Here is a 25,275-nt window from a genome sequence, read left to right on the forward strand (position 1 = left end):
ATCTCCTTTAGGATGGACTGGTTGGATCTCCCTGCAGTCCAACGGACTCTCAAGAGTCTTCTCCAACACCACAGTTCAAAAGCATCAATTCTTTGGCACTCAGCTTTCTTCACAGTCCAACTCTCACATCCATACATGACCACAGGAAAAACCATAGCCTTGACTAGACGGACCTTTGTTGGCAAAGTAATGTCTCTGCTTTTGAATATGCTATCTAGGTTGGTCATAATTTTCCTTCCAAGGAGTAAGCGCCTTTTAATTTCGTGGCTGCAGTCACCATCTGCAGTGATTCTGGAGCCCAGAAAAATAAAGTCTGACACTGTTTCCACTGTTTCCCCTTCTATTTCCCATCAAGTGATGGGACCGGATGCCATGATCTTCGTTTTCTGATTGTTGAGGTTTAAGCCAGCTTTTTCATTCTATTTCACTTTCATCAACAGGCTCTTTAGCCTCTTTAGTTTTTCTTCACTTTCTGCCATAAGGGTGGTGTCATCTGCATATCTGAAGTTATTGATATTTCTCCCAGCAATCTTGATTCCAGCTTGTGCTTCCTCCAGCCCATATTTCTCATGATGTACTCTGCATATAAGTTAAATAAACAGGGTGACAATATATAGCCTTGACGTACTCCTTTTCCTATTTGGAACCAGTCTGTTGTTCCATGTCCAGTTCTAACTATTGCTTCCTGACCTGCACACAGGTTTCTCAAGAGGCAGGTCAGGTGATCTGGTATGCCCATCTCTTTCAGAATTTTCCACAGTTTATTGTGATCCACACAGTCAAAGGCTTTGGCATAGTCAATAACTGGAACTCTCTTGCTTTTTCCATGATCCAGCGGATGTTGGCAATTTGATCTCTGGTTCCTCTGCCTTTTCTAAAACCAGCTTGAACATCTGGAAGTTCACGGTTCACGTATTGCTGAAGCCTGGCTTGGAGAATTTTAAGTGTTACATTACTAGCGTTTGAGATGAGTGCAATTGTGCGGTAGTTTGAGCATTCTTTGGCATTGCCTTTCTTTATTAAGAACAGTATTTGAGCACTTGATTTAATTATTATTCTGTTCTGATGAGGCCAAAGGGGCAACATTTTCAAACATATGGATACATTCAATATCCATACTGATACTCACAAAGTAACTTGAGAATTACCAGTGAATTGGTACATCCACTCAGAAATTCATGCTCTAATCAAAGTGGGATAATGGTGTCACCTTTGTTTACAACTCCTTCAAAAACCATCTTTCAAATATTTTCTGCATGTTTCAACAAGTAAAAACATTAAAGAGAAATTACAAATAAAATATTAGAAAACATGTCAAGATGTAACTTTCTTTTCATATGCAGATACATGGCAATATTCTTTCTCTGTAAGCAAGTTTATAATCAAAACATAATTTGGTGGATAACTGTTTGAAAGCAATACTGCCATATTGCTTTTGCTTTTATTGGATACCAGTAAGAATGACCATGACCTAGCAACCAGAGAGAATGCTAAGAATGCTAAGAGATCTTGCCTCACAAGTCAACAGATACGATTTTATGAAACAAAGCAAACTATACCAACACTTAAAACCACAAATGAGCTGAGATTAACAAATACTTGCAGTGAAAAGGAAGCATTAGACAATCTGATTTGTAATAATATTGAAAAACACCCAGCTGTTTCCACGTGACCACATCACCTGTTGTATATACTGTATTGAAATAAAAGATCTCTATTACAGAGTTTCTACTTATGAGTGCGAAAGAACAGTAGTAACTTTTGTATGTTCTTAATTTTATTGAAGTAAAAGATCTCTATTACAGAGTTTCTACTTATGAGTGCGAAAGAACAGTAGTAACTTTTGTACGTTCTTAATCTTCAGATGTCATTCTCTGAAAGCCAAAAACCTTCCTAATGTCACAATTCAGTATTAAACTGCATTTGCTAAGTATTAAAACAGTGTTTACTATATATAGTTGTTGTTCAGTCGCTCAGTTGCGTCCAACTCTTTGCAACCCCATGGACTGCAGCACACCAGGCTTCACTGTCCTTCACTATCTCCTGGAGTTTGCTCAAATTCATATTCACTGAGTCGGTGATGCCATCCAACCACCTCATCCTCTGTTATTCCCTTCTCCTCCTGCCTTCAGTCTTTCCCAGCAATCTTTCTTTTCTAATGAGTCAGCTCTTCGCATCAGGTGGCCAAAAGTCTTGGAGCTTTAGCTTCGGCATCAGTCCTTCCAATGAATATTCAGTATTGATTTCCTTTAGGATTGACTGGTTTGATCTCCCTGCAGTGCAAGGGACTGTCAAGAGTCTTCTACAACACCACAGTTCAAAAGCATCAGTTCTTCAGTGCTCAGCCTTCTTTATGGTCTTACTATATATAGGAGACAAAATATATGAATATAGTAGCTAAACCGAAGTTATAAATAGGAGAAAAAGACATATTTAAATTTGATCATGTATGGCTGACAATGACTGCTGAAAATTATAAGATTCTGACAATAATGGTCATTATTAAATTACTAAGAAACTAGGTCATTACTAAGAAACTGGGTAAAATACACTGTTCACTTTCAGTGAGAAAATTGCTAAAATATCACATTAAATATAATCTTTGTTTTTATTAAAAGAAGCATTGTCAGTTAGAACTATTATGTTCTTTTTCTCAGTTCAGAAATATATTAAGAAGTTTTATTTGCCAGTTTTACGAGGAACTGACACCAGTGTCTGTACCTTCCTTTCCCCAATAAGGAGAATAGTTTTAATAAAGCACCTGACCTGCCTCTTGAGAAATCTGGATACAGGTCAGGAACCAACAGTTAGAACTGAACATGGAACAACAGACTGGTTCCAAATCAGGAAAGGAGTATGTCAAGGCTGCATATTGTCACCCTGCTTATTTAACTTATACACAGAGTACATCACAAGAAACATTGGTCTGGATGAAGCACAAGCTGGAATCAAGATTGCTGGGAGAAATATCAATAACCTCATATATGTAGATGACACCACACTTACGGCAGAAAGCGAAGAACTAAAGAGTCTCTTGATGAAAGTGAAAGAGGAGAGTGAAAAAGTTGGCTTAAAATTCAACATTTAGAAAACTAAGATCATGGCATCTGGTCCCATCACTTAATGGCAAATAGATGGGGAAACAATGGAAACAATAACAGACTTTATTTTGGGGGGCTACAAAATCACTGCAGATGGAGACTGCAACCATGAAATTAAAAGACTCTTTCTTCTTGGAAGAAAAGCTATGGCCAACCTAAACAGCATATTAAAAAGCAGCAACATTACTTTGCCAGCAAAGGTCTGTCTAGTTAAAGCTATAGTTTTTCCAGTAGTCGTGCATAGATGTGAGAGTTGGACTATAAAGAAAGCTGAGTGCCAGAGAATTGGTGCTTTTGAATTGTGGTGTTGGAGAAGATTCTTGAGAGTCCCTTGGACTGCAAGGAGATCCAACCAGTCCATCCTAAAGGAAATCAGTCTTGAATATTCATAGGAAGGACTGATGCTGAAGTTGAAACTCCAATACTTTGGCCACCTGATGCAAAGAACTGACTCATTTGAAAAGACCTTGACGCTGGGAAAGATTGAAAGCAGGAGGAGAAGGGGATGACAGAGGATGAGATGGTTAGATGGCATCACCACCTCAACAGACATGAGTTTAAGTAAACTCCAGGAGTTAGTGATGGACAGGGAGGCCTGGCGTGCTCCCTGAGCAAAGAGTCGCAGAGTTGACATGACTGAGCAACTGAACTGAATTGAAATGAAGAAAATATAAATTATTGTTGGTTTCTATCTCTGTAGGTGACTTCTATTGCCTAGACTTTGAGATGACAAATCACAGCTCGATTATTCTGGATGGACAATGAAAGAAGTGTCAGATTCTTTAGTCTGAGTGAAAGACTTCAGTATCAGAACAGTATAGGGAAGCAATAATTCTTATGATATCAACTCCTTTAGAAATTATGCTCTGCTTTTCATATCACTATAAAGTTTTCACTTTAATTTTCTGTTTCTACTTTGGTGTCAGTATTGCTCAGAAGTTTAAACAAGGTTCACTGGCTACTGACCTCCAAGTACTGATATATGGATGAAGTATGAACATGAAGGACAGTATTTGAATAGGTCCCTGATCTTCCATAACCTCTTTCATCTGATGCACCATTGACAGACAGTGCCCACCAAGGCAAGGACTGTGAGCAGTTGAGATTCCACCTGTTTCTTCTGTTAGACGGCATCAGTAAGGAGGAATATGAGCTGAATCTGGCCCAGAGAGCTTTGAGCCGGGATCCAAAGGCCTCTAATAATTGATCTAAGTGTCTTTAAGACTCAGCATTAAGTATTTTTCGTCTTTCTACACACAGTTTTTAAAAGCAAAAAAAACCAAAAAACAAAAAAACCCCAAATCTCCAAACTCCCCCAAAATATCCAACATGGAGTTCTGGGAGGAAGATGTTATAAAAAGAGAATGTCATTATATACGCAGACTTACAGGAAGTGTTCCCTATTTAGTCTACTAGAAAATCATAAGAATTGTTACAAAATCTAATAATCTAACAGTTCCTTTAGAGCAGATTTTTCTCAAACCTTTTTTTTTTTAAACTAAAAACTAATATGGATAGAGGAGATGATAGAAAATAGATATCAATAATAGCAAGGTAGACAATACATGATAAAGATACTAAAATAGGTATGTATAAAACAAAGTTTCAGAAACCAGTTTATTTTAGTCTGTTCCATTAAAAAAGAAAGATTTTCATTGACTAAATAGATTTCAAAACTCACTACTAGATTCCAACTTGCAGCTTAAAAACATTGCGCTGGTGGTTTCTGTGTACATGGGGAGAGATCTTGCTTATGTTTACTTTCAAAGTTTAAAGATATAGACCTCTCAGAAGTATAAAACTGAAACAGTGGCATCTGCATTCTTTCTAATCTATGTAAATCTAACCGTTAAACATCTAATCTAATCTAATCAATCTAATCTTTAAAGCAATACACTACATTTAAGACTTTTCCAAGGGTCACATAGATCTTTTAACAGAAGATTTTGCATTTTTGAAATACACCAAGAAAATTAGCAATTGTTAGAGCTGTAAGGCACCAGAGTTTTCCCACAGTTTAGAAGTAATCAGTTCATCAAAGAGAAGGTCCACCTGAATGATCATGAGTCATCAATTCCTGCCAGTGGGAAGAAGGCTTCCAAGGACTGCACATCCCAGTCTTGCCATATTTCTTCATTATGTCATCTCAGGTTTTTTATCAGCAAAGAATATCTCTTTCCCTCAACAAAGTTAAGACTGCCAAAGACTCTTTCCACCTCCTACATTTATAAATAATCATATGGTAGTATACATACTCAGAGAAGGCACTGGCAACCCACTCCAGTACTCTTGCCTGGGAAAGCCCATGGACGGAGGAGCCTGGTGGGCTGCAGTCCATGGGGTCGCTAAGAGTCGGACATGACTGAGCAACTTCACTTTCACTTTTCACTTTCATGCATTGGAGAAGGAAATGGCAACCCACTCCAGTATTCTTGCCTGGAGAATCCCAGGGACGGTGGAGCCTGATGGGCTGCCGTTTATGGGGTCGCACAGAATCGGACACGATTGAAGCAACTTAGCAGCAGGCAGCAGCAGTATACGTACAAGTATAGGCTGCAGACTGCTGTTGCAGATGGTGTCGATACTGTAAAATCTCTAAACAGTCATCTATTGATTATTATGTTTATGTCTTTTCACAGGGTGAATATTTCTATGGTCAGGAAGAATCAGCAACACTGAAAGACATCTGTAACTTGTGAGGAAAATAGCATAATGATCAGAAATTTTTACTGCACTGGATATAGGGCCTTGGAACCGGGGAAAGAGAACTTAACTTGCTTGCCTTCTGCCAGTGGCAGGGATTCAACTAGATAGTGATGAACTGAAACTAGAAAGCATTTTATGACCTAGTTCTAAGAAATTCTAAAATGAGATTTATTTACCTAGTCTTATTTGCCTGGGGCATTTTAATTTATCAGTGACTTGGATTAATTACTCTATAAATTCTGCACTTGACAGCTCATCTTAAACCAAAGGAATCCAGAAGAACATACATCAAATGCAAAGGCTTCAGCCACGTATTTCCCTGTGTCTTCAGACTTTTGACACACATACATACACAAACAGGTTTTCATACATTTTGGGACATGTACGTACGTAGACTTCAACAGGCTTGGAATCATCTGGGAAAGTGGGTCCCTGGAATGTACCATTCAGAGCAGCAAATATTCCTATTGCAGGGTGATGGATTCTGGAAATATTTTGGATGCTACCTATCTACTTAAAATTCTCAAATAGTTTATTAACAGATGAGAAAGAAGGAAAAATATTTGGGGGTTAAAAAAAAAGTCTTATATAAGCAAGGCTATGTTGATGCCATGTAAAAAATAATTTGTTTTTACAGCTTAAGGGCAGAAGCTAGGGAGTGGCTCACCACCCATCAGCACTTGATCCTTCTGAAGAGTGCACTAGAACTGGAGAAGTAACATTGTTTTCTGGATGCTAGAGAAAACCAACATGTAGTAAATGTCGGGAGGGAACATAATAATGAATTTCAAAGTTTCACACTTCTCAATTAGCTAGAAAGGGTTTGTTTCTGCTTTTTCTTTTTCTCAGTTGGTTAGGGTTTTTGTTTTTCCGAGCCATGCTTTGGAAAGATACCAAGACCTTACTAAAACCACAGCTCCCTGTGGATGTCAAAATCAGTAATTAATGTGAGATGATGAAAGGGGGAGACATTAACTTGAGGCCCAAATATGTCTTTTTAGAAATGAACTTGGAAGCACCAAAGAATTGGACACGACTGAGCGACTGAACAACAATAACCAGCTATGAAGACAGATCAGGTGAGCAGAGATGGCAGCAGGGGCTGAGGCTAGTATGCCTTTCTGTGCCCCAGAGTTAGAGGAGTCCTGAAATATTCAGTGTGGCTACTGCAGCCAAACACAGGCCTCATGGGAGGGAAAAGTCAAGTAGACACTTGATGGAGAGCCAGATAGGTACTTTCTGACTCTACCACCAATTGAGGGACATGAATAAGTCACTGCACCCAACTGGGTGCCAATAACCTCATTCATGGAATGAAAGCTTGTTGTCATCTACAAGATTCCTTCACCTTTAGAATTTGATGACTCAGGATTTCTGAACTGAGGTAGCTGTGGCCTTCTAGATAAGGACAGTCCAGAAGAAATATAATGCTGGCCACATAGGTCATCTGAAATGTGTAGTGGCTACATTAAAATATATCAAAACAAACTGGTGAAATAAGGTTTTATAAAATTTTTCCTTAACCCAGTATGTCCAAAATATGGTTATTTCAACACCCCTTTGAAATATCAAATAGCCGTGTGACATCAAGTGCTCACAAGCGCCGTGTGTTGCTTGCTGGTGGCGGCTCTCTCCCGTTTGGGACACCACTGCTATTGACACTAGAGGAGTTTGCAAATAGGAAGGAGTAGGAGTTACATTTCTCTTCGATGCTGTGAGTCATGGTTCCAAAGCCTGGCTATTCATCAAAATTATTAGAGGAACTTTTAAAAAAATGTATTTCTGAGCGCATCTCATTCCTTGAGCATGGATCATATCTTTAAAAATCTCACTAGATAAATCTGAGATGCAGCCAGTTCATTCCAATCTACAGAGCAGTGTTTAAAACCTTTTTACTGACCTAACTGAGGGTTCGTGCTGTTTGGAGGTAGCTGGCCTAAGGGAAGCAGTGATTTATGGTTAGCAACCCCCGCAGAGACCCTCCAGAGAAGACTATCTTGTCTGCTAAGTGAGCTGGAAGATTTCAACACTAATCCTGACAGCAAAGGGTGCTTTCAGTTATGGAGGGCAATTTCAAGTTAAAATGTATTTAAAAAACAAAACAAAACAGTGAGCTGATGTTGCAAAACAAAGGAGGCCAGATTCTGCTCTGCCAACTGGTGACTTGATGGAGCTGCAGCTGTGGTGATAGATCTACTTTTGAGCCGCTCAACATTTGTTTGCAATGGCACCCCACTCCAGTACTTTTGCCTGGAAAATCCCACGGACGGAGAAGCCTGCTAGGCTGCAGTCCATGGGGTCGCTAGAGTCGGACACGACTGAGCGACTTCACTTTCACTTTTCATTTTCATGCATTGGAGAAGGAAACGGCAGCCCACTCCAGTGTTCTTGGCTGGAGAATCCCAGGGATGGGGGAGCCTGGTGAGCTGCCGTCAGTGGGGTCGCACAGAGTCGGACACGACTGAAGCAACTTAACAGTAACAACAACAGCAACATTTGTTTGTAGACTGGCTGCCTTCAGTCTGAGATATTCTCATCTTCAGATGTCTTCCATCTGCCCCTCGCCACCACCCTTAGTAGTCTTTCCATCTCTCCAGAGGAAAAGTAGAACATAAAGTTCCTTCTGCTTAAACACAAAATAAAGGTCAGCACCAGTACATTTGGAAAAATATCCATCAGTGTTTATATAAAGACAAACCCACAGATATATACACTTCCATGTACACACATACACACAAGGACATTTATTAATATGTGTACTTGAACTACAAATTAGTAAAGACCAACATTTTACTGCTTAGATAAAATAAATGATTAAGGTTTATAGAAGCTCAAGCGCTTATGATGACCATAAGACTCATGCCTCAGTCTTATTCTTAATCTTCCCTGATGCACTTGTCTGACAAACACATTCCACAATCCCACAGATTATTTTGGAGAAGGATAGAGAGAGAGAGAGAAGGAAGGGAGAATGTGGAGAAGGAGGATGGAAGCAGAGAGAAGGAGAAGGAGGAAGAAGAGAATAGAGGGAGGGAAGGATGAAGGACGAATGAAAAGAGGATAGGAAAAAGGAAAGAAGGAGGATTCCATGTGTGGGGCATGTGTGTGGGTTGCTTTGCAAGCCAGCTCAGTTTGTGGAAGGCAACTTTTTACCCTCCCAAAGCCTGCCCAGACTTGCCCTAGGTTATGTTGCAAAACGGATAGTGATTTCTCTGCCAGGCATGTTATTGGAATGAATGAAGTCCCAGATCTGACTAATATTTTCTCCTTGGCCTTCTTATTTCTTTAGCACAAACATCTGGGCTGTGGTGTTTTAAAGTGGTTTAAAGCTCCTCAAAGAATCCCAAAGTTCCTGTTTTTTGTTTCTCTATTTCCTACTACCCAGTTTCAGAGCTACTGGCCTCTACCCTATCTAGCACTGATCCTGTAGATTTTTAAAGTCCTTTAGCTTTTCAGAACCACCATTCCCAGCACAGCTACCTCCATGCAGAGTGTAGAAATGAGGATCAATGACACATGTCAATTCAGTACATATTGAGAGATTCTTTGAGGGCAGGTCCTGTGTTTGGGGACTCTTTATGATTGAAAGAAGAAATGGTTCTAACTGGTAATTTTAGATGAACTGATACCTGGACATAGTAACAGGGTAAGTTAAAGCCTGAAAAAATTAGTGGTGCCTAGGAAGCTACATATAGATAGACAATGTGTAGATATATATATATTAATAATAGCCAATTCACACAAAGTAACATTAAGCAAGACTGTATGTGGATACTGATTCCAAAAATACATAAACACAAAAAATTATGAAACATTCCAGCTAGACATATAGTTTGACCCTTTTATTTTACATATTTATAGACAGAAAATTGAGGTCTGGAGATTCTAACTTTTCTCAGATGATGGATAGAGACTGGAATGGGCTTTGGTTACAGTCCAGGGGAAACTAATTATAACCAAAGAGGTTACATGCAATTAGTAAAGGTTTAATGATGGGACTTAAAGTTCTCATAAACTAAGGAGCAGCGCTCTGGGATAGGAGAACTGTGGTCAGTAGAAAGACGCATGATAAAATGTTCGAGACAACTCTCTGGGTTCTACCAGAATTGAGACGAACATTCAAGACCTTCGTCTCATTCATGCTTACCAGGGAGCTTTCTGATTACAAACTCAAAAGTTCCTAAAGTCTGGAATTAGAATTGGAGGACACCTGATGACAGAGAGGATTAGTCAGCAAAGACTGATCATTTGAATTAAATTGATAAACCTGAGGTTATAAAAGAATATACTTGAGGACACTGCATTCAGGAAAAATTAATCCAAGATGGTCAATAACTCTTATTCTTTTTATCTTTTTGTGGAACATTATTAAAAATTTCAGTACACATGCAACTATTTCATAAGGAGGTAAAAATAATGAAGTTATTAATAAATAACAAAAATTACTATAGTAAAATTACAGTAGAATGTAGTTGTGATATATTTAGCCAATAAGAATGTATTTAATCATATTATAATCAGCTATAAAAATGGTTCCTAGAAATTTAAATGTTAATAAGTTTGCCAACTTATTAACACTTTTCTTAAATAAAAAATACACGTTTTAAAATGTGACATGAGTTATCAGATTTATTTTTATCTTCTACCATACTCAAAACAGACTGTTTTCTCTCATGGTTCTAGGAAGGGTTACTCTCTTGATGCCAGGAGGTCTGAGTATGGAACCGTCAAACTAAAAATCAGATGACTATTCCATTAAAATCAGGGTTCTAAAACTGGATTCATGAGACTGAGAATTCAGCAAGGAGAAAACATTCACATCTCTGTTTTAGAAAAGTTATTAATGGTGTTGACTATATGGAAGTTAAAAGAAAAGTAGGCAAAAACCCAAATTTATACTCAATCACAACAAATGTTCTACTAGCCACAATGTAAAAACAAACTATAGTCTCAATAGTATTAGCCAATTTGAATAGCTTTTAGCAAATGAATGAAACTTACTTTCTAAGACTGTAAATTCTGTGTAAAATGATATACACATATATGGAGATATTATATATAATGTATAGATACATATAGATGTACATGTATATCTATCTATGAAATGTACACATATTTCAACCTATATCTATATGTATATTTTAAATATTTACTTATTTATTTGACCACGTAAGGTCTTAGTTGCAGCATGTGGGATCTAGTTCCCTGACTAGGGATTGAACCCAGTCCCCCTGCATTGGGAGCATAGAGTCATAGCCACAGGACCATCAGGGAAGTCTTTACTTTTATATATTTTTTAAACTGAGCAGAGACATCAGCACAAGCAAATGGCAGAGGAAAAAATTTTCACAAATTTAACCCAGGCAAATTCCTAAACAAGCAAACAAAATCAGCAGCAAAAATAACCTTCAGAAGTGAAAACAAAAATCAGAATCCAGACTTATTGAGATATATTGCCTAATATATCTAGTTATGTCAGGCTCTGTGGTGCAATGGATAGAGCACTGGATTTCTAATACATCCAGTTTTCAAGAAAATGGTTATGACACGTGCAAAGAGATAAGAATGTGTGACCTATATTCAGGAAATAAAGCAGTTAATAAAAACATTGTCTGACTGTCCTCAAATGTTGGATTTTACAGACAAAAAATACAAAACGCTTCTTATAAAAAGCAGCTATTTAGTTCAAAGCACTGAAGTAAACTATCATCTGGAGTTAAAGGAAAGTATGACAGCAATGAATCGACAAATAGAGATTTTCAGCAGGGTGACAGAAATTAGAAAAAAAGTACCAAAGCATATATTCCTGATTTGAAAAATAAAATAATTCACTGCTGCTGCTGCTAAGTCACTTCAGTCATGTCCGACTCTGTGGGGTCCCATAGTTGGCAGCCCACCAGGCTCCCCCATCCCTGGGATTCTCCAGGCAAGAACACTGGAGTTCTTGGGTTGCCATTTCCTTCTCCATAATTCACTAGAAGGCCACAAGAGCAGATTCAAGATGGCACAAGAAAGAATCAGTGAACTTGAAGACAGACCAGTAGAAGCTATCCAAACTGAAGAGACCAGTGGGACAACATCAAATGTACCAATATCCTGGTAGTGGGAGTTCCACAAGAAAAGGATAAAGAGAAAACAGCATAAAAAGTATTTGAAAAACAATAACTGAAAATATAACAAATTTGATTAAAAGCATTAATACGCATATCGAAGAGACTCCAAGAACCCCAGGTAGATAAACCTTCTGCAAGAAGCTCTCCTCACTTTTTTTTTTTGCGACTGTGTATCCTCATGGATACTTACATGACTACTGGAAAGATCACAGCTTTGACTACACAAACTTTTGTCATCAAAGTGATGTCTTTGCTTTGTAATACGCTGTCTAGGTTTGTCATAGCTTTCCTTTCAAGAAGCAAGCATCTTCTAATTTCATGGCTGCAGTCACCATCCACAGTGATTTTGTTGCCCAAGAAGAGAAAATCTGTCACTGCTTCTACTTTTTCCCCTTTTATTTGCCATGAAGTGATGGGACCAGTAGTCACGTACGGATGTGAGAGTTGGACCGTAAAGAAGGCTGAGTGCCAAAGAAGGGATGCTTTTGAATTGTGGTGCTGAAGAAGACTCTTGAGAGTCCCTTGGACAGCAAGAAAATCAAACCAGTCAATCCTAAAGGAAATCAAACCTGAATATTCACTGGAAGCTGATGCTGAAGCTGAAGCTCCAATACCTTGGCCACCTGCTGCAAAGAGCTGACTCATTGGAAGAGCTGGGAAAGACTGAAGACAAAAGGAGAAGAGGGCAGCAGAGGATGAGATGGTTGGATAGCATCACTGACTCAATGGACATGAACTTAGGCAGATTCCAGGAGATAGTGAGGGACAGGAAGGCCTGGTATGCTGCCATCCATAGGGTCACAAAGAGCTGGACATGACTTGGGGACTGAACAAACAAATTTTCATGGGTCCCCTCACAACTTCATGACTATTCCTCTTGCATACTTCCTTTTATCAATCCTTTTTTTCCTCAGTAAATGTATCTTAAAGTCCCATGCAACTCATCTTTCTGTACTATATACTCTCACACAGAAATTATATCCATTTTCACAGCTATCAGTAGAGACTTTCAAATCTTATAACATAAATTCTGTATTTCCACTGCCTGGTTCAATACCTCTTCTTGGATATTTCACTATCTCCCTAACTGCAGAATGGATTCATTCTTGTGTTGTTCCATTTTCTATAACAGCATTAGCACTAAGAGTGGGCAGTGAGCAACCTGAAACCTCAGTTACCTTTGACTTTCCTTCTCCCCAACTTAGTTGTTAAATCCTGCCAGATTCTACAGACAACTGTCTTCTTCCTATTAATTTCCACTACTACTTCCCTATTTAAGGGAAGATTTCATTACTTTCTCACTCTGATTGATCCTACAGCTGGTTTTCATGACTCTGTTCTCTTTAAGCCATCCAAAACACAGTAGTCAGATTAATATTTCTAAGCCATAGCTCAGATCATTTCACTCCATGTTAAAACAACAAAATGATAGTTTCCATGGCTCAAAAAAAAATATATGAGTTTTTTAGCAGAACTTTCCCTTCTGAACTGTACCACTTCCCTTCACCAAGTCCCAATTTCAGTGTTGAAAAAAAACTTTGGAGACGTTTTTCAATTCAACTGAAATAAATCATAAAGTTAAAAAAAGGATAGTTTATTTTTTGGAAAAAAAAAAAGAACAAGAAAAAAGATTATTATTTGTGGGTGGGTACATGTTCCCTGACAACTTGTAAATGTTCTAAGTTTTAACATTATGTAAGTTCTTGGAAGCCTGAAGTAGCCACATCAGCTATGGGAGATGAAAAGTTCAGGACACATGGCCATGGGATATGGTGAACAGATGGACAGGACTGAGGTGGAAGATCCTATCTTGAACTTTGTCATCCAATTATAGACAAGAAAAATTAATTCATCTACTGAACAGGAGCAAATTACTAGTAAATGGATACAGATGAACAGAGATTCTAACACAGGGTGTGTGAGACAAATCAGGATTAGAGCAAACATTTCTGGAGTATCGAGCTTTGCTATTTGGAACCATAGAGGAACTTACAGTTCCAGATGGACCTAGGCAAGGATGTCTGGGCAAGGCTGCAGAGGTCCAGGCACAAGGAGAAGCTGGAGAATCTTGATTAACTGGCGAGAGCTGCTTTGTTTTATAACATGCTGCTGCCTGTACACTATTTTGCTGGAAAATGGAAAAAGCTTTCTGTCACTCTACGGCTTTGTGAATGGAATAAGCTACATGAATTCTGCAAATTAGGTAACAAAACTCTGCAGATGCCGGTTGGGTATGGGTCAAACTTCTTAGCTAAGGTTTCCACTCTCTCTGTACTTATGCCAAAAGTAGTTTTTGGTTCAGTTTATGAATTATAATGTATTCTTAATTTATAGGATCAAAATTTTAAATGTTTTGCTATGAAAGGATGCATATTAATTAAACATAAATGGAGCCAGAAAAGTAAGGTTAATCAGGACACAGAACAGAGATGTGAAGAAAAACAAAGCTCTTGTTACAGAAAGGAATTGATGAAGTTTATCCTTTGTGGTTTTTTTTTTCTCTTACCTGACAGGATCAATGTAAGTGCAAAATTTCTGCTGCAAATGCTGAAGATAATCTTCGTGTTTATACCAAATTGTATTATGTCCTCCCAAATTGCCATGGGTGTTATTGAATGCAGGAGTAAAAAGTCTCCATAAATCAGAGCAGACTTAACATATTTGATGTCCTCAGAGCTACTTCTAAAAAGAGCAAATCACATGGGACATTTTAGTTCACAAACAGTCATTAGGAAGTAGGTAAAACCATTTTCTATGATATATCTGAAACCACAGATTTCATCAAAGCACAATTTTGTAAATCTTTATTTGACCTCAAGACTCTCTAAAATAATCAATATAATAATAATAAAATAAAATAAATAATAAAATAAAATAATAAAATATTATTACTATAATAATAACAAAAATGCTGCTTTTCATTTTCTTCCAGATTAATTCAGCAATTAGAGCATTTCTGATTTTAAATGATGAATTATGATACTATTGAAAAATTTAGCAAAGTAAAACCTGCACAAAGCAACTTTTCTTTTTTTTTTTTTTCAAAAATTTTATTTAAAAAAAAATCACATGCTCCCCATCCTGAACCCTCCTCCCTCCCAACCTCCCCATACCATCCCCCTGGGCCTTCCCAGCGCACCAGCCCCAAGCATCCAGCATCGTGCACTGAACCTGGACTGGCATCTCGTTTCATACATGACATTTCACATGTTTCAATGACATTCTCCCAAATCTTCCCACCCTCTCCCACAGAGTCCATAAGACTGTTCTATACATCAGTGTCTCTTTTGCAGTCTCGTACACAGGGTTATCGTTACCATCTTTCTAAATTCCATATACATGCGTTAGTATACTGTATTTATGTTTTTCCTTCTGGCTTACTTCACTCTGTATAATAGTCTCCAGTTTCATCCACCTCATTAGAACTGATTCAAATGTATTCTTTTTAATGGCTGAGTAATACTCCATTGTGTATATGTACCACAGCTTGCTTATCCATTCATCTGCTGATGGACATCTAGGTTGCTTCCATGTCCTGGCTATTATAAACAGTGCTGCGATGAACATTGGGGTACACGTGTCTCTTTCCCTTCTGGTTTCCTCAGTGTGTATGCCCAGCAGTGGGATTGCTGGATCATAAGGCAGTTCTATTTCCAGTTTTTTAAGGAATCTCCACACTGTTCTCCATAGTGGCTGTACTAATTTGCATTCCCACCAACAGTGTAAGAGGGTTCCCTTTTCTCCACACCCTCTCCAGCATTTATTATTTGTAGACTTTTGGATCGCAGCCATTCTGACTGGTGTGAAATGGTACCTCATAGTGGTTTTGATTTGCATTTCTCTGATAAAGAGTGATGTTGAACATCTTTTCAAGTGTTTGTTAGCCATCTGTATGTCTTCTTTGGAGAAATGTCTATTTAGATCTTTGGCCCATTTTTTGATTGGGTCATTTATTTTTCTGGAGTTGAGCTGTAGGAGTTGCTTGTATATTTTTGAGATTAGTTGTTTGTCGGTTGCTTCATTTGCTATTATTTTCTCCCATTCTGAAGGCTGTCTTTTCACCTTGCTAATAGTTTCCTTTGATGTGCAGAAGCTTTTAAGTTTAATTAGGTCCCATTTGTTTATTTTTGCTTTTATTTCCAATATTCTGTGAGGTGGGTCATAGAGGATCCTGCTGTGATGTATGTCAGAGAGTGTTTTGCCTATGTTCTCCTCTAGGAGTTTTATAGTTTCTGGTCTTATGTTGAGATCTTTAATCCATTTTGAGTTTATTTTTGTATATGGTGTTAGAAAGTGTTCTAGTTTCATTCTTTTACAAGTGGTTGACCAGATTTCCCAGCACCACTTGTTAAAGAGATTGTCTTTAATCCACTGTATATTCTTGCCTCCTTTGTCAAAGATAAGGTGTCCATATGTGCGTGGATTTATCTCTGGGCTTTCTATTTTATTCCATTGATCAATATTTCTGTCTTTGTGCCAGTACCATACTGTCTTGATAACTGTGGCTTTGTAGTAGAGCCTGAAGTCAGGTAGGTTGATTCCTCCAGTTCCATTTTTCTTTCTCAAGATCGCTTTGGCTATTCGAGGTTTTTTGTATTTCCATACAAATTGTGAAATTATTTGTTCTAGCTCTGTGAAGAATACTGTTGGTAGCTTGATAGGGATTGCATTGAATCTATAAATTGCTTTGGGTAGTATACTCATTTTCACTATATTGATTCTTCCAATCCATGAACATGGTATATTTCTCCATCTATTAGTGTCCTCTTTGATTTCTTTCACCAGTGTTTTATAGTTTTCTATATATAGGTCTTTAGTTTCTTTAGGTAGATATATTCCTAAATATTTTATTCTCTTCGTTGCAATGGTGAATGGAATTGTTTCCTTAATTTCTCTTTCTGTTTTCTCATTATTAGTGTATAGGAATGCAAGGGATTTCTGTGTGTTGATTTTATATCCTGCAACTTTACTATAATCATTGATTAGTTCTAGTAATTTTCTGGTGGAGTCTTTAGGGTTTTCTATGTAGAGGATCATGTCATCTGCAAATAGTGAGAGTTTTACTTCTTCTTTTCCAATTTGGATTCCTTTTATTTCTTTTTCTGCTCTGATTGCTGTAGCCAAAACTTCCAAAACTATGTTGAATAGTAATGGTGAAAGTGGGCACCCTTGTTTTGTTCCTGACTTTAGAGGAAATGCTTTCAATTTTTCACCATTGAGGATAATGTTTGCTGTGGGTTTGTCATATATAGCTTTTATTATGTTGAGGTATGTTCCTTCTATTCCTGCTTTCTGGAGAGTTTTTATCATAAATGGGTGTTGAATTTTGTCAAAGGCTTTCTCTGCATCTATTGAGATAATCATATGGTTTTTGTTTTTCAATTTGTTAATGTGGTGTATTACATTGATTGATTTGCGGATATTGAAGAATCCTTGCATCCCTGGGATAAAGCCCACTTGGTCATGGTGTATGATCTTTTTAATGTGTTGTTGGATTCTGATTGCTAGAATTTTGTTTAGGATTTTTGCATCTATGTTCATCAGTGATATTGGCCTATAGTTTTCTTTTTTTGTGGCATCTTTGTCAGGTTTTGGTATTAGGGTGATGGTGGCCTCATAGAATGAGTTGAAATTGAAATTGAAATTGAAAATTGAAATTGAAATTGAAATTGAAAATGAAATTGAAAGGATCAATCCAAGAAGAAGATATAACAATTATAAATATATATGCACCCAACACGGGAGCATCGCAGTATGTAAGACAAATGCTAACAAGTATGAAAGGAGAAATTAACAATAACACAATAATAGTGGGAGACTTTAATACCCCACTCACACCTATGGATAGATCAACTAAACAGAAAATTAATAAGGAAACACAAACTTTAAACGATACAATAGACCAGTTAGACCTAATTGATATCTATAGGACATTTCATCCCAAAACAATGAATTTCACCTTTTTCTCAAGCGCACATGGAACCTTCTCCAGGATAGATCACATCCTGGGCCATAAAGCTAGCCTTGGTAAATTCAAAAAAATAGAAATCATTCCAAGCATCTTTTCTGACCACAATGCAGTAAGATTAGATCTCAATTACAGGAGAAAAACTATTAAAAATTCCAACATATGGAGGCTGAACAACACGCTGCTGAATAACCAACAAATCACAGAAGAAATCAAAAAAGAAATCAAAATTTGCATAGAAACGAATGAAAATGAAAACACAACAACCCAAAACCTGTGGGACACAGTAAAAGCAGTCCTAAGGGGAAAGTTCATAGCAATACAGGCACACCTCAAGAAACAAGAAAAAAGTCAAATAAATAACCTAACTCTACACCTCAAACAACTAGAAAAGGAAGAAATGAAGAACCCCAGGGTTAGTAGAAGGAAAGAAATCTTAAAAATTAGAGCAGAAATAAATGCAAAAGAAACAAAAGAGACCATAGCAAAAATCAACAAAGCCAAAAGCTGGTTCTTTGAAAGGATAAATAAAATTGACAAACCATTAGCCAGACTCATCAAGAAACAAAGGGAGAAAAATCAAATCAATAAAATTAGAAATGACAGTGGAGAGATCACAACAGACAATATAGAAATACAAAGGATCATAAGAGACTATTATCAACAATTATATGCCAATAAAATGGACAACGAGGAAGAAATGGACAAATTCTTAGAAAAGTACAACTTTCCAAAACTCGACCAGGAAGAAATAGAAAACCTTAACAGACCCATCACAAGCATGGAAATTGAAACTGTAATCAAAAATCTTCCAGCAAACAAAAGCCCAGGTCCAGACGGCTTCACAGCTGAATTCTACCAAAAATTTAGAGAAGAGCTAACACCTATCCTGCTCAAACTCTTCCAGAAAATTGCAGAGGAAGGTAAACTTCCAAACTCATTCTATGAGGCCACCATCACCCTAATAGCAACTTTTCTTATATATGCTTTCCTCATATATATGAGGTACTGCATAGTACTGCAGTGGGGAGCAGGGGTTGCAGGGTCAGATTATTTAGATTTATGCACCATCTCTACCATTTATTAACTGTGTGACACTGAACAAATATTTATTGTGTGCCTCAGCTTTCTTACTGTAAAACAGAGATGATGATGATAGTATTTATAGCGAAGGCTATTGCATTAATAAAGACAAAATCTAAACTTAGACATTAACAGTGTTGTGTTTAGTCACTCAGTCATGTCTGACTCTTTGTGACCCCCTGGACTATAGCTCGCCAGGCCCTTCTGTCCATGGGATTTCCCAGGCAAGAGAATACTGGAGAGGGATGCCATTTCCTTCTCCAGGGGATTTTCCCAACCCAGGGATCGAAACCACATCTCCTGTGTCTTCATTGTAAGCAGATTCTTTACCCACCAAGCAACCAGGAATACCCAATAAAGACAAAATCTAAACTTAGACATTATCAGTATATCATAGCTATTCTCATTACAGTCATAAATATTTATACGTATCACAGTCATTAACTGTTTTTGCAACAAAGACTAGGAACTTAGCCTAAAATACATAGATATTTTGAGCACAATATAATTATACCAATAGAATTTGCTGCAAGCAAATACAGCAGACCACATGTCACTCAGGTAGGTAGCATTTTAAGATTAGTATTAAAATAATCTTTATTTTTAACACAACTTTTAGAAGTTATAACTGTTACATTCAAATGAGAAAGACTTGGGCTAAAATCAATTCTATCACATCATGTAGCATCTTGTACCTTGTATATCATCTCCCAGGAATGTATTTTCTGTTAACATACTAAAGGTATACTATTTTACTAAAGATATTATACTAAAGGTATCTATTTAAAAATTTTTCTCCTATAAAACAGATATTTATTTTTAATTACTAAGTATAGCTGAAATAAAATTCTCCCTGGATTCCAAAAAAGTTGACATATGAATGCAAATGTATAGCAGGGATGCAAATTATAATGCTGAATATAATTCTGAGAGACATGTTTATGATTAAATGCACACAGAAGAGGAGAAGAAAACAAAACTTTCAGCACACTCTCTGGGTACAGTTTGTGAAATCTGGATAGTGTGTGAATGAACAGAGCAACAAGAAGTGGAATTGTTTGCAAATAACTTCAAATGGAAAGATGAAATAGAATTGTTTATCTTTGAGAACACGATTTGGCTTTAATTTCCCTAGATGAGATCGGAGTCATTTCAATCTTTAACGAGTTAAAATGATAAAGAGTTGAAATGGGAATTTGTCCATTGTGAGTCAAGGTGTCAAGGGTAAAAGTTTAATCCATTCATTTAACAGACATATGTGTGATATGCTGGGGATATAAAAACACAAAGATTAGAGCTTTCCCACTATAATATTAGAATCTAGTAATAAGAGACACATGTAAACAAATTAGTACAATAATGTTCACTAAGTAAAAATACATTAAAAGAAAACAGTTCTATTTTTAGCTTTTTAAGGAACCTCTATACCACTCTCCTGGAGAAGGCAATGGCACCCCACTCCAGTACTCTTGCCTGGAAAATCCCATGGATGGAGGAGCCTGGAAGGCTGCAGTCCATGGGGTCACTAAAGGTCGGACACAACTGAGCGACTTCACTTTCACTTTTCACTTTCATGCACTGAAGGAAATGGCAACCCACTCCAGTGTTCTTGTCTGGAGAATCCCAAGGATGGGGGAGCCTGGTGGGCTGCTGTCTATGGGGTCGCACAGAGTCGGATACAACTGAAGCGACTTAGCAGCAGCAGCAGCAGCAGCATACTGCTCTCCACAGTGGCTGTTATCAACTGGCATCATCATCAACAGTGCAAGTGGATTCCTTTTTCTCCCACTCCCTGTCCATATGACTCAGCAATCCCACAGCTGGGCATATATCGTGAGAAAACCATAATTCAAAATGACACATGTACCCCACTGTTCATTGTGACACTACTTACAATCACCAGGGCATGGAAACAACCTAAATGTCCAATGACAGATGAATGGATAAATAAGATGTAGTACGTATATATGGTGGAATATCACTCAGTCATAAAAGGGATAATATCAGGTCATTTTCAGAGAAATGGATGGGCCTAGAGTCTGTCATGCAGAGTAAAGTAAGTCAGAACGAGAAAAACAAATATTGTATATTAACCCATATATGTGGAATCTAGAAAAATGGTACAGATAAACCTATTTTCAGGGCAGGAATAGAGCCATGGATATAGAGAACATGTCCACATGTGACATGTGGACACAGAGCGGGGAAAGGGAAGGTGGGATGAATTGGGAGATTAGGCTTGACATATACACGCTGCTGCTGCTGCTGCTGCTGCTGCTGCTAAGTCACTTCAGTCGTGTCTGACTCTGTGCGACCCCATTGACGGCAGCCCACCAGGCTCCCCTGTCCTTGGGCTTTGCCAGGCAAGAACACTGGAGTGGGTTGCCATTTCCTTCTCCAATGCATGAAAGTGAAAAGTGAAAGTCAAGTCGCTCAGTTGTGTCCGACTCTTCACGACCCCATGGACTGAAGCCCACCAGGCTCCTCTGCCCATGGGATTTTCCAGGCAAGAGTACTGGAGCGGGGTGCCATTGCCTTCTCCGATATACACGCTACCATGTGTAAAACAGATAGCTAGTGGGAAGCTGCTATATAGCACAAGGAGCTCAGCTTGGTGCTCTGTGATGACCTAGAGGGGTGGGATGTGGTGAGGAGGAGGATCATGAAGGAGGAGACAATGTACACGTGCAGCTGATTTTCTTCATTGTACAGTAGAGACTAACACAACATTGTAAAGCAATTACACTCCAATAAAAAGTTTTTAAAAAGAAAGCAACTAGGATAGAGATCAACATAGTAAAGAACTGAACTTCTTTCACAGATCATAGTTATGTTCTAAACTGCATTGTCTTAGTGAAAAGAATATGGAGTTGAGAGTTGGAAAGACTTGGTTTAGATGCTGGCTCTTCCAGTTAGTAAACTTATGCTAAAGATCTTTGGCTTTCCTGAGTCTCAATTTTCCTATTTGTAAACTAGATACTGTACATATCCTGAAAGGCAGTTGAGACACAAGTCAGTGCTTGCCACCTGAATGTATGAATAATATATATATACATGCTAATTCCATTCTCTTTTTATGGATAATTTATCAACTTTAAAAATTTTTTAACAGTGAATAAGGATTCTTGTTGCTCCACAACCTTACCCATACTTAAGATTGTCAGTAATTTTAGCTTTTCTAGAGGAATTCTAGTAGTATATCACTGTGGTTTTAATTTGCATTTAATTTAATTTAATATGCATTTGCCTGACTGCTAAAGAAATTAAAGGCCTTTTCTTATAGTTGTTGGCGATTGTGGTATCCTATTTTTGTGAAATGTCTTTCTGGTCTCTTGCTTGTTTTTCATCGGTTTGTCTTATATATTGATTTGCACATGTTCTTTATATGTATGCTGGATCTAAGACTCATATGTGTAATATATTCCTCTACCCTTGAACTTGACCACTACACAATTGAAACTTCTCAGTTATGAGAATAATAAAATGATGTGTTATTTCTAGAAATATTAATAAATATACAATTTATACTTCCTTTTGCTCCTTCATTAAACTTGTTGAAATCATTACACTGCTTCAATTTCTTATCTGCTGTCACTGACAGTAGAGAAGCAGAATTACTTGACTACAGGTAATTAAAAGTGTCTTTTAATAAATGGAGGTTCTTAATTTTAGCATGGTTCAATTATCAGTCTTTTCCTTTTATTGGTACTTTTATGTCCAGTTGAATATAGAGACAACAGATTTATTGCAAAGATTCATCTCTTTTTGTATTCTGATTTGTGCCACTGATCTTTTTGTCTATTCTCACCCCAATACTAAACTATCTTAATTACTATAGATATACAATAAGTATTAATACCTAGTAGAACAAATCCTCCTATTTTTATCCTCCTATTTGAAGAGTGTCTTACCTGTACCTGCTCCTTTCAATTTTCATATATATATATATATTAAAAAAATTTTTAAGATCCTTTCTTTCTCTCCCTCTCATATACATATACACACACTTAAGTGCACATATAAACTTACTTGGATTTTTATTGGAATTTCATTGAACCTAAAGCTCAGTTTCAGAAAAATTAAAATGTAAAATGCTGGGTCTTTCAATATGTGAATGTGACATAAGCCTGCATTAATTTGTTTTTTATGTCTCTCAGGAATGTTTTATGCTTTTGCCTCACAGCTTTTCAATATCTATGCCTAGATTTTAAATATTTTTGATACTATTATAAATTTTTCAGTTCTATTTTCTATTGCTACTTGTCATAGTCCTGCAATTTTAAAAATCTACAGGTAGATATTAGAATTAAATGAGCTTCACAAAGATAATCTTGTTAAAGTCATTTAATTCTATATCTATTGGTAGAATCTTTGGGATTTTCTATGCACATAATCATAACAAATAATAGCAGTTTTGTTTCTTTGAATTCTTTTTCTTTCCTTCTACACTGATTAGGACTATTGTATAAGGCTGACCAGAAGTGGTGATAATTCTCATACTTGTCTTATTCCTGATCTCGGAAGAAAAGCTTGCACTATTTCCATCGTGTCTGTCTATTGGTGTCTTGTAGATTTCCTCTATTAAAGGAATTTGCTTCTATTCCTAGTTTGCCAAAAGATGGTTTTAATCAGCTGCTTTTCTATTAAGATGGTCATATGATATTTTTTATTCTTTTAATGTGGTAAATTCTACTGATTAGCTTTCTAATATTAAACTAACATTGCATAATTACAACAAACCCATCTTATTTGTGACATATTATTGTTTATACATGTTATTTGGTTAGCTGAAATGAAGAATTTTGATGTATATGTTCATGGCATTCTTTGAATAGGAGGGTAAAAGGAGGGGGATTTGTTCTACTAGGTATTAATACTTATTGTCTGACAATACTTATTGTCTGTCTGTAATAATTAAGAGGGCTTCCCTGGTGGCTCAATCGGTAAAGAATTGCCAGCAATGCGGAAGACATGAGTTCAATCCCTGGGTTGGGAAGATCCTCTGGAGGAGGGCAATAATTAAGATAGTGCAGTTTGAGGGTGAGAACAGACAAAGATCAGTGGCACAAATGAGAGTTCAGAAAGACATGCACCTTTGAAATAAACCAATTTTTTCTTCATAATTTCCTGTTCATGTTTTCAGGGTTATGCCAACCTCATGAATTAAATTGAAGAGTGTTTCCTAAATTTTTTTTCTTGAAATGCATAAAGATGTTTACTCAATAAACATTTGCTAGAATTACATAGTGAAATTCTGGACCTATATTGGAGAGTTTTAAATCAGGGATTCAGCTTTTTTCAGTTGTTATGAAATATGCATAATTATTTCGTCATGTCAAATTTTAACAGGCTATATATTTTTTTTGTATCTTTTTTCATTCTACTAAGGTTTTTGAACTGTGGTGTTGGAGAAGACTCTTGAGAGTCCCTTGGACTGCAAGGAGATCCAACCAGTCAATCCTAAAGGAAATCAACCCTGAATATTCATTGAAAGGACTGATGCTGAAGCTGAAACTCCAATACTTAGGCTACCTGATGTGAAGAACTGACTCACTGGAAAAGACCTGATGCCGGGAAAGATTGAAGGCAGGAGGAGAAGGGGACGACAGAGGATTAGATGGTTGGGTGACATCGCCGACTCGATGGACATGAGTTTGTGTAGGTTCTGGGAGTTGGTGATGGATAGGGAAGGCTGGCATGCTGTACTCCATGGGATCACAAAGAGTCAGACACGACTGAGTGACTGAACTGAAGTTTATACAAAATAGTTAAGACACGAAGCATACGTTTATTAGAAATGTAATTATTACCAAAATTTATGGTGCATGAGAGGTGCATTTAAGAGTAGTTCTATTTCTTATTAAAAGTTTGCCTTATTAAAATGAACTTCTTTTTGACATAATTTTTAAAAACAAAGTTGTGGTACTGAAAAAACTAAGAACATGTTATATTCTTTTGAGTTAAAATGAAAAGATGAAAGTAGCAGCACACCTAATGTATTTGACACCTGAAAGGAACCATTTTTAACACCTCCCCCTTAATATAACAAAAATATTTTCAGTAATAATTATGAAATAAAACAAACAACAGTTATCATGTCCAGAAAAGAAATGCATAAATAATAGTTCTAGTAAAAAATTAATAAATGTAAAACAGTAAAATTTTAGTATTTTTAAGCACATTGATGTATTTTTGAAAATGGAGAAAAATGCTTACATACTGGTCCCCATGGCGATGAATAATCCCACTGTGGTTTCTGACTGTGAGCCTTCACTTCTGCAAATTTGTCAATGACTTTGTCAAA

The 25,275-nt window shown here is 37.1% G+C and overlaps 1 long non-coding RNA gene across 2 annotated transcripts in view; it reads right to left on the reverse strand.

Moving 5' to 3' along the window:
- Positions 1–1,759: 1,759 nt before the first annotated feature.
- The window catches only part of LOC147365792 (uncharacterized), a 29,213-nt gene continuing 5,697 nt past the window's right edge, over positions 1,760–25,275 (reverse strand). The window contains exons 2-4 of one of the 2 annotated variants that reach the window (XR_015132745.1): positions 14,427–14,602; positions 13,914–14,048; positions 1,760–2,362 (exon numbers count right to left, since the gene is read on the reverse strand). This is a non-coding gene — a long non-coding RNA (uncharacterized LOC147365792). The remainder of the gene's footprint in view (positions 2,363–13,913; positions 14,049–14,426; positions 14,603–25,275) is intronic. The other variant, XR_015132744.1, reaches the window with a different exon arrangement.

This window comes from Bos grunniens, chromosome 9, assembly GCF_055505025.1.
Source record: "Bos grunniens cultivar Pamir isolate PY7600 chromosome 9, Bosgru_T2T1.0, whole genome shotgun sequence".
Lineage (NCBI taxonomy): Eukaryota > Metazoa > Chordata > Mammalia > Artiodactyla > Bovidae > Bos > Bos grunniens.